This window comes from Coffea arabica, chromosome 2e (genome assembly GCF_036785885.1).
Source record: "Coffea arabica cultivar ET-39 chromosome 2e, Coffea Arabica ET-39 HiFi, whole genome shotgun sequence".
Taxonomy (NCBI): domain Eukaryota; kingdom Viridiplantae; phylum Streptophyta; class Magnoliopsida; order Gentianales; family Rubiaceae; genus Coffea; species Coffea arabica.
The window spans coordinates 49,847,114-49,855,762 of NC_092313.1; positions in this window are offsets into that span (position 1 = coordinate 49,847,114).

Here is an 8,649-nt window from a genome sequence, read left to right on the forward strand (position 1 = left end):
GGTGGAGGATGTGATTCAGGACTTGGCCGAAGAGGGTCAAGTGCCTGTAGTCCCTGATGTTTCCTGGCGCTCCTGAGGAGGATCCGGAGGAGGATCCTGAGGAGGACCCGGAGGAGGAGCCGAGTGCATCCACGGAGTCGGTTCGGTCGGCATCTAGCCAGACAACTTGTTAGGGTTAAGGAGATTTTTGTGGGATAGTTAGGAACATAGTAGGACGACATGTTTTCTTTTGTTTTTGACTTTGACGTGTCACGGTGGATGTAAATAGGGTTTCTTTTGTTCTATGTTCCTTGGCTAGTATAGCCTTTGACTTGTCTAGATTGGCATGTATATGTGACTTGTTTGCTATGTATATAAAGAACTTGTTTATTATATGTTTTATTGTCTCTATTTATCCTTTTGAAATGTGCTACATGAACCATACCTTACCTTGTTTATATGTCTATAGTTGGTTAAACCCAAAACATGGAGGGTAGAAGAAGTCAAGCCAGGGGAACTAACCGAGGACGTGGTCCTAGTCGTGGCCGTGGGGGTAGATAAGCACAGGAACTGGTGCAAGAACCGAGAGAGGAGAAGAGGCAACGATTGAGCCACAACCTGGACCCCAGGCTGTAGGGGGAGATCAAGTGGCAACTGCAATTCAACAAATGACTAATATTCTGGCCCGTTTAGTGGAACAACAGGGTCAAGCCCCTGTAAATCAACCTAGGAACCCCGATATGGAGCAAGATAGGGCCTTAGAGAGATTCCAGAAGTTCTCTCCACCTAAATTCTTGGGAGGACCAGACCCGGAAGGAGCTGAGAAATGGCTAGAGGCCATGATCAACATCTTTGCCACTTTAAACTATACAGAGGATAGGCAAGTACAATTCACTGTTTTCCAGTTCGAAGGTCCAGCCAGGGCTTGGTGGAATGTAATCAGGGCCAAATGGGAGAGAGAGGGAACTGCATGGACCTGGTTAAACTTTGTACGGGAATTTAACGAGAAATACCTTCCACCTATCATTCAGGAAAAGAGAGAGGACGATTTTATTAAGCTCCGGCAGGGAACTTCTAGTGTAGCTGAGTATGAGACTCAGTTTACGAAATTATCAAAATTTGCTCCTGAACTGATAGCTGCGGAGCAAAGAAGAGTACGGAGATTTGTGCAAGGGCTCAATGTGGAGATACAAGAGGCCTTGGCGGCGGCCCAGATTAATGCGTTTACGGAGGTTTTGGAGAAGGTCCAAAGGATAGAGACTGCTAGGGCACAAGTGAGAAATTTCCACGCAAAACGGAAAGGGGCACCTAGTGGAGCCCAAGGGTCAGCGCAGAGTGATCGGAACATGTCACTCATTCTTTTGTTAACCCTACATTTATGCTTGGAATTGACATGAAAGTTGAAAGACTACCTTATGACTTAGAAGTAAGAACACCTACGGGTAACCAAACTTTACTTGCGAATGAGGTGTACAGAAATTGTGATATTTGGGTTAGTGAGCGGAAATTGATAGTCGACCTCATTAGTCTAGCCATTAAGGGGTACGATGTTATCCTAGGTATGGATTGGCTAGCTCATTACCATGCTCGGGTAGATTGTAGGATGAAGGTGGTAGAGTTTTTCATACCAGGTGAGGCAACTTTAAAGTTAGACGTAAGGGGTATGTTAGCCTCATCTGCGCTCATTTCGGGAATAAGGGCTAGGAAACTGCTTAGTCGTGGGGCACGCGGTTATTTAGCTTTTCTAGTTAACACTCCGGGAGAAAATATGAAGTTGGAGGACATGCTGATAATCAGTGAATACCCGGACGTATTTTCGGAGGAGTTGGGGTCACTGCCACCCAAAAGAGAGATTGAATTTAAGGTTGATCTAGTACCCGGAACTACTCCCATTTCGAAAACTCCTTATCGAATGGCACCTGCTGAGCTTAAGGAGTTAAGAGTGCAATTGTAAGACTTGCTAGAATGGGGATTCATACATGAGAGCGAGTCACCATGGGGAGCTCCAGTGCTATTTGTTAAAAAGAAAGACGGGAGTTTAAGGTTATGCATTGATTATCGAGGACTGAATGCAGTAACTGTTAAGAATAAATATCCTTTGCCCCACATCGACGAGTTGTTTGATCAATAACAAGGGGCTGTGGTGTTTTCTAAATTGGATCTTCGACAGGAGTACTATCAATTGAGAATTAGAAAGGAGGATGTGCCAAAAACGGCGTTTAACACTCGATATGGGCATTTTGAGTTTGCGGTAATGCCTTTTGGCTTAACCAATGCCCCAGCGGCATTCATGGATTTAATGCATCGAGTGTTTAAACCTTACTTGGATAAGTTTGTAGCGGTGTTTATTGATGATATCCTGGTATATTCGAAGTCAAGGGAGGAGCATGAACAACACTTGCGAATAGTGTTGCAAACCTAAGAGAGCACCAATTGTTCGCTAAGTTCAGCAAGTGTGAATTTTGGCTGGAAAAAGTGGCGTTCCTAGGTCATCTAATTTCAAAAGATGGGCTTGCTGTAGACCCGGCGAAAGTGGAAGCTGTAGCCGAATGGAAGCGGCCAGAGAATCCCACAGAGGTGCGAAGTTTTCTAGGATTAGCAGGGTACTACCGCCGATTTATAAAGAACTTCTCGAGAATTGCGGAACCCTTGACTAACTTGACAAAGAAACAAGGAAAGTACAGTTGGGATGTTAAGTGTGAGAGTAGTTTCCAAGAGCTTAAGAAGCAATTGACCATGGCTCCAGTATTAGCTTTGCCCAATGGGAATGATAGTTACACGGTTTACACCGATGCTTCGAGAGAGGGGTTAGGGTGCGTGTTGATGCAAAATAGGAATGTGATTGCCTATGCATCTCAGAAGTTAAAACCTCATGAGCAAAACTATCCAACCCATGATTTGGAGCTTGCAGCTGTTGTGTTTGCCTTCAAAAAATGGCGACATTATCTATATGGAGTGACTTTTGAGGTATATACAGATCACAAGAGCCTTAAGTATCTGTTTTCTCAGAAAGAGTTAAACCTAAGACAACGTCGTTGGGTGGAGTTCTTAGAAGATTATGATTGTACGATTAACTATCATCCCGGAAAGGCCAACGTTGTAGCAGATGCTTTAAGTCGAAAGGCTCAACTAGCAAGTTCCATGGTGAGAGAGTGGAGCTTGTTAGAAGATGTATGTGAGTGGAAATCTCGTCTGGAACCGAAGAAGGTGATTTTTGGAAATATTGAGGTGAAGTCGACACTGTTGGATCGAATTAAAGAGGGCCAAGTGAAGGACCCAATAGTGCAAAAGTGGGTGGAAAAAGTGAAGAAAGGGGAGTTACCTAACTTTAACCTAGGTCCTGATGGAATCTTAAAGTTTCGAAATTGTGTCGTTGTACCTACGGATGAGGAGTTTAAGAGGGAGATTTTGGAGGAATCTCACCGCTCTAGGTCTACGGTGCACCCAGGGAGTAATAAGATGTACCAAGATCTCAAAATTCTATATTGGTGGGATAATATGAAGGCGGAGATTGCCCAGTTTGTACAAAGGTGTCTTACATGCCAACAAGTGAAAGCTGAGCATCAAAAACCGTCAGGTCTGTTCCAACCTTTAGAGATCCCTGAATGGAAATGGGAGCACATAACGATGGATTTTGTATTAGGGTTGCCACGAACACAAAAGGGGCATGATGCGATTTGTGTGACGGCCCCACCTCCCCCTAAGGCGAACCAGAGGGTTCGGCGGGCCGCCTGCCCAGCTCTCGCCGGGACTCAGTCGTTCACTACATTCCTCAAACAGATTACAAGATAAAACTCACATATTACAATATAAATCTCCAATATACATCAAATTCTCCAATAATTACATGTCATAAGCGAAGCGGAAACAATTCCCAACTATACATAAAATGATTCCAAATTCAAACTGTACAAGATATATGCCATCCAGTCACGTGAATAAGTACTACAAGTCCTTCCTTCGCCACGAGCCCTGTGGAGGGGAATAAAATATTTTTGGGGTGAGCTAGAAGCTCAGCGAGTAACCAGTAAAATCCTTAAACAAATATATTTCACAATGTTGCATTTCGATCATTTCGATGATGTCATGATTCAAAGAACAAATGTCCGTTTATTACTCTCGTGAGCCAGTGAAATCGTAGTACTTGAACACCCAATGCTCAAACAGATCATTTAACATTAACATTAACATTAAGAGGAAGCCCCTTTTTGAGCTCCAGATGAACATGAACATAAACAAACGGAGGAGACGTTGGTGTTCAGCACAAGACTCCCCAAGTACTCATTTCAAGCCAAAACATGTCATGAACTCACATGCAAGCACGCATGATATGCAGTCGAGTAAATAATGCAAGAAACATTTCATAAGAAGCTTTAACAATAGTTTGGGGTCACTCACCTCCATGGCTCAGAAATCATCCATCAAATATCATTGCCTTGCTCAAATCCAAGTCTTAAATCACAAACTCAATGCAAACAAGTCCTTTAAAAGTTCGGACAGCACTTCCCCTAAATTTGCTAACTTTTCCAGCCATCATGGCTTCATTATTTCCTCATTCCAACCCAAAGGTACACACACAACAACAAGTTCATCCAATAGCCATTCAGCAAGCTCCAAGTAGGTAGTACAAGTCAAGCTAGGGAAAAGTCCGGAAATGAAAGTTAAGCTCAAAACCAGAAAAACAGTTTTGACGTCATTTTGCGGTAATGGTACCAAAGGCGCTACGATTGTCGGATGAAGGTGCAAGATACACCGTTTCGAAGCTAAGAGACAGGTCTACAATATTACAGAAGGTCACTCAACCCAGTTTCGAGTGTAACTGTAAGTGCCCGGTGCAACCCAATGAGTACAAACAAATTCACAATGATGCACAAAGATATATCAAATTTAAGCACAATAAAGAAAACTTAATTAAAGAGAAAGGATAAGAAATGCAAACTATCAAACCAATAGCCTCTTCAATTGATGGCGATGCTAACCAAGATGTACAAGTGAAGGCTCACTCCTTTCTCACCCCAAACACACTTTGGTTGAGCCAAGGAGTTTTACAACAATTCTAGTTAACCCTCAACAACCTACACTTGAAAGATCACTCACCCAATTAAGAACTATTTTATACAAATGAGGCAACCTTCACCAAGGTTTTACCACTTCAAGTGATAGGTTCACCTTCACCAAGGTTTTACTCCTCCAAGAGAATAACCTTCACTTGAGCAACCTTACAACCCAACTTCCCCAACCCCTTATACAACCAACAAAGAATCTTTCTACTCAAAAATCTCACTTGTAAGCTTGTATATTGTGTTGGCAAAAGTCCCATGTCTTCTTGTGCTTTGGGGTGTTTATAGAAGGTGAGAAATGGCTCCAAAAGGCTCTCCAACGGTCAAATATTAAATGCTGTCAAAACTAGCCGTTGGCCTGTCGGACGTTCGAACCACCTGTCGGACGTCCGAACCCTGCGTCCAAACCACCTGTCGGACGCCCGAACCCTGCGTCCGAACGTCGTCAGAGAGTCATCAAATCTTTGCGAAATTTCTCGGACGTCCGATGCGATTGATGTACGTCCGAGGGGTGCGTCCGATCCTTCCGGACGTCCGATGCTTCCTCACGAGCGTCCGACAGAATATCCTTCCTGATGTTCTTCATCCTTTCGGACGTCCGATAGCTTCCTTTCGGACGTCCCACATGAGTGCCCTGTTTTTGCTTCTTCTTTTGTGCCACAAGAATCTGTTCTAACAAATTGCTCACATAAAAACATTAGCCCAAATCTACATTTTGGTTTGTTAATCATCAAAACCAAGGATTGATCGACCAAGGTCAACAGTAACCAGGTCAAAAATGCAAGATACCATACCAGAATCACAAAAACAGATTCACATAACGCATTCTAGAGGAAACATCATAAATCAGGCTATCCAAGTCCAAATCCAGAAATTCCAAAACCAGCTGAAAGCTAATAAATAGGGATACATTTCATCAGAAGACCTCAACAACCAATTCGGAAGCATTCTCAACCAAAATAACCCATTACAGACGCACTTCTCAATTTCGGGTAAAACCAGAACAGCAATAGTAATTTCGACTTTTCTCATTCTACACTACTCCGATTGACCTGAAATTTTGTAGGCACCTATAAAATGTCATTCCCTACAACTTTAATGTTTTAATCCAAGGCCAATTCGGCCTCTATCTATGAGCTAAAAATTCGGACAGAATGAAGAACATTGAAACCTAGTTTTCCACTTTTCCTTCCAAAACAGAAATTGATTGTAATTAATCACTTTTTCCACCTCCTAGAGTCATTAAACATCATTTCCAATCATCATACATGACCCCATAATCATATCCATATGAAAACAGAAAAATCCCCAAAAATTATAAAACTTCACCAATTCAACCAAAATCAAGATATAATCCATAAAAGTGCATCTTATACCACCACCAATCATGAATTGAACATCAATTAAGGGAGGAGAGTGGTTCTTCACAACTCACCTTAGCCATACAAGAGATAGAGCAACAAATCACCTTAGCTTTCCAAACAACTCCACAAAACACCTCAAGACCACTTAGCAAAGAGATTTTATGGAATGATTTGGAGTTTTATTGGTTGGATTTGAAGATTGAGCAAGAAATAGAAGGAAGGAATTGAGAGCTTTTCTTTCTTTCTTGAGCAAGAACATTCGGCCAAGAAGCTTGCAAAATGAAGCTTATTTTGATCAATTTTTTTGTATTTATTTGGTAAAGGTAAAGGTAAAGTCAAATGGTCAAAGTCCAAGATTAAATTAGATGGTGACACTTGTCACCTTTAGGTTTAAAACTTATCTTTTTGTCTCTCCAATACAAATATCTTAACACTTTGTAAAATAATATCACTTAATACAAAATTCCAACAAGTTCTCAAAAATATAATGCATTTACCGCACTAGCGGGTCCCACGTTCAAAATACGCTCTTAATTTCTCAAAAACTAACCGATACAAGAAAAATCATTTTAAAACTATCTTTGCTCATAAACTTTATCTGGGGAACTTTTCTAATAAAGAAAATGTAAAAAAGGCGGGCGATTAAATAAAATAAACACTAGAAAATTAGAAAATTTCCGGGTTCTCATACTCATTCTTTTCGGGGCATCACAATCTCCCCTCCTTAAAAGAATGTCGTCCTCGACATTCCCTCTTGTACCAATCAAGTCAAGACATCCCGCAAAAATCACTAATATTTCAAACCAAACCCACGGTCCGGCATCCTAAACTTCAAGCCTAGGATACACTACCGAGATCTGAAGCCTAAGCTCTGATACCAACTGTGACGGCCCCACCTCCCCCTAAGGCGAACCAGAGGGTTCGGCGGGCCGCCTGCCCAGCTCTCGCCGGGACTCAGTCGTTCACTACATTCCTCAAACAGATTACAAGATAAAACTCACATATTACAATATAAATCTCCAATATACATCAAATTCTCCAATAATTATGTCACGACCCCACCTCCCCCTAAGGCGAACCAGAGGGTTCGGCGGGCCGCCTGCCCAGCTCTCGCCAGGACTCAGTCGTTCACTACAATCCTCAATTGAATTACAAGAATAAACCTCAAATATTACAATATAAATCTCCAATATACATCAAAGGTTCCCAAACTTTACATATCAAAAGCGAAGCGTCCACGCTTCCACTGCGCCACTCTGATCCTTGATACCAACTATTATACAGGAGGAAGTCCAAAACTAGACTATTACACATCCAATCAATTCTAAACGTTCAATACAATCCCAATATGAACGATTACACAAAAGGAAATCCAAATTCAAGCCACACATGAGATAATCCATGAATAAACACTACAAGCCACTCCTTTGCCTTGAGCCCTGTGGAGGGGAATAAAACATTTTGGGGTGAGCTAGAAGCTCAGCGAGTAAGCAAGAAATTCAGTTATCAAATCAGTTTCACAATCGTTCATTTCACTAATGTCATGCTTCAACAATCAATGCACTTTCACTTCTCTCATGAGCCAGTGAAATCATGGTACTTAGACGTCCAACGCTCCAAACAATCATTTAACATTGAACATTAACATTGAACATTGAACATTGAGCCCATTGGTGCTCTACAGGAACATTAAACGGTGGAGGAAACGTCGGAGTCTAGCACACGAATTCCAAGTACTCATTTGAGCCAAAACATGTCAAGAACTTATATGCCGGCACACAGGATATGCAATCAAAGAAACGATGCAAGAAACATTTTAAAGTAACGTTGCAAGTAGTTTAAGGTCACTCACCTCCACGGCTCATAATCCTTGTTCAATATAGCCAATTCCATCATTCAAGTCCAAGCCTTTCACTTGAAACTTAAGGTAACCAACGCTATTAAAATCGGACAGCATTTCCCCTTAATTCCTTTATTTTCCAACCTACAATCAAACCCAATCACATAGCAATTAACCACAATTGCTCAAAACCAGAAAACAGTTTTGACATCCTTTTGCGGTAATGGCACCAAAGGCGCTACGATTGTCGGATGAAGGTGCAAAACCCACCGTTTCGAAGCTAAGAGATAGGGCTACAAAAATGTAGAAGGCCACTCAGTCCAAATCCCAGCACAACTAAGTCATATATGCCAAATACCAAACCAGAATCGTAATTGCAGGTTCCCAAATCACACAAAACTGTAAT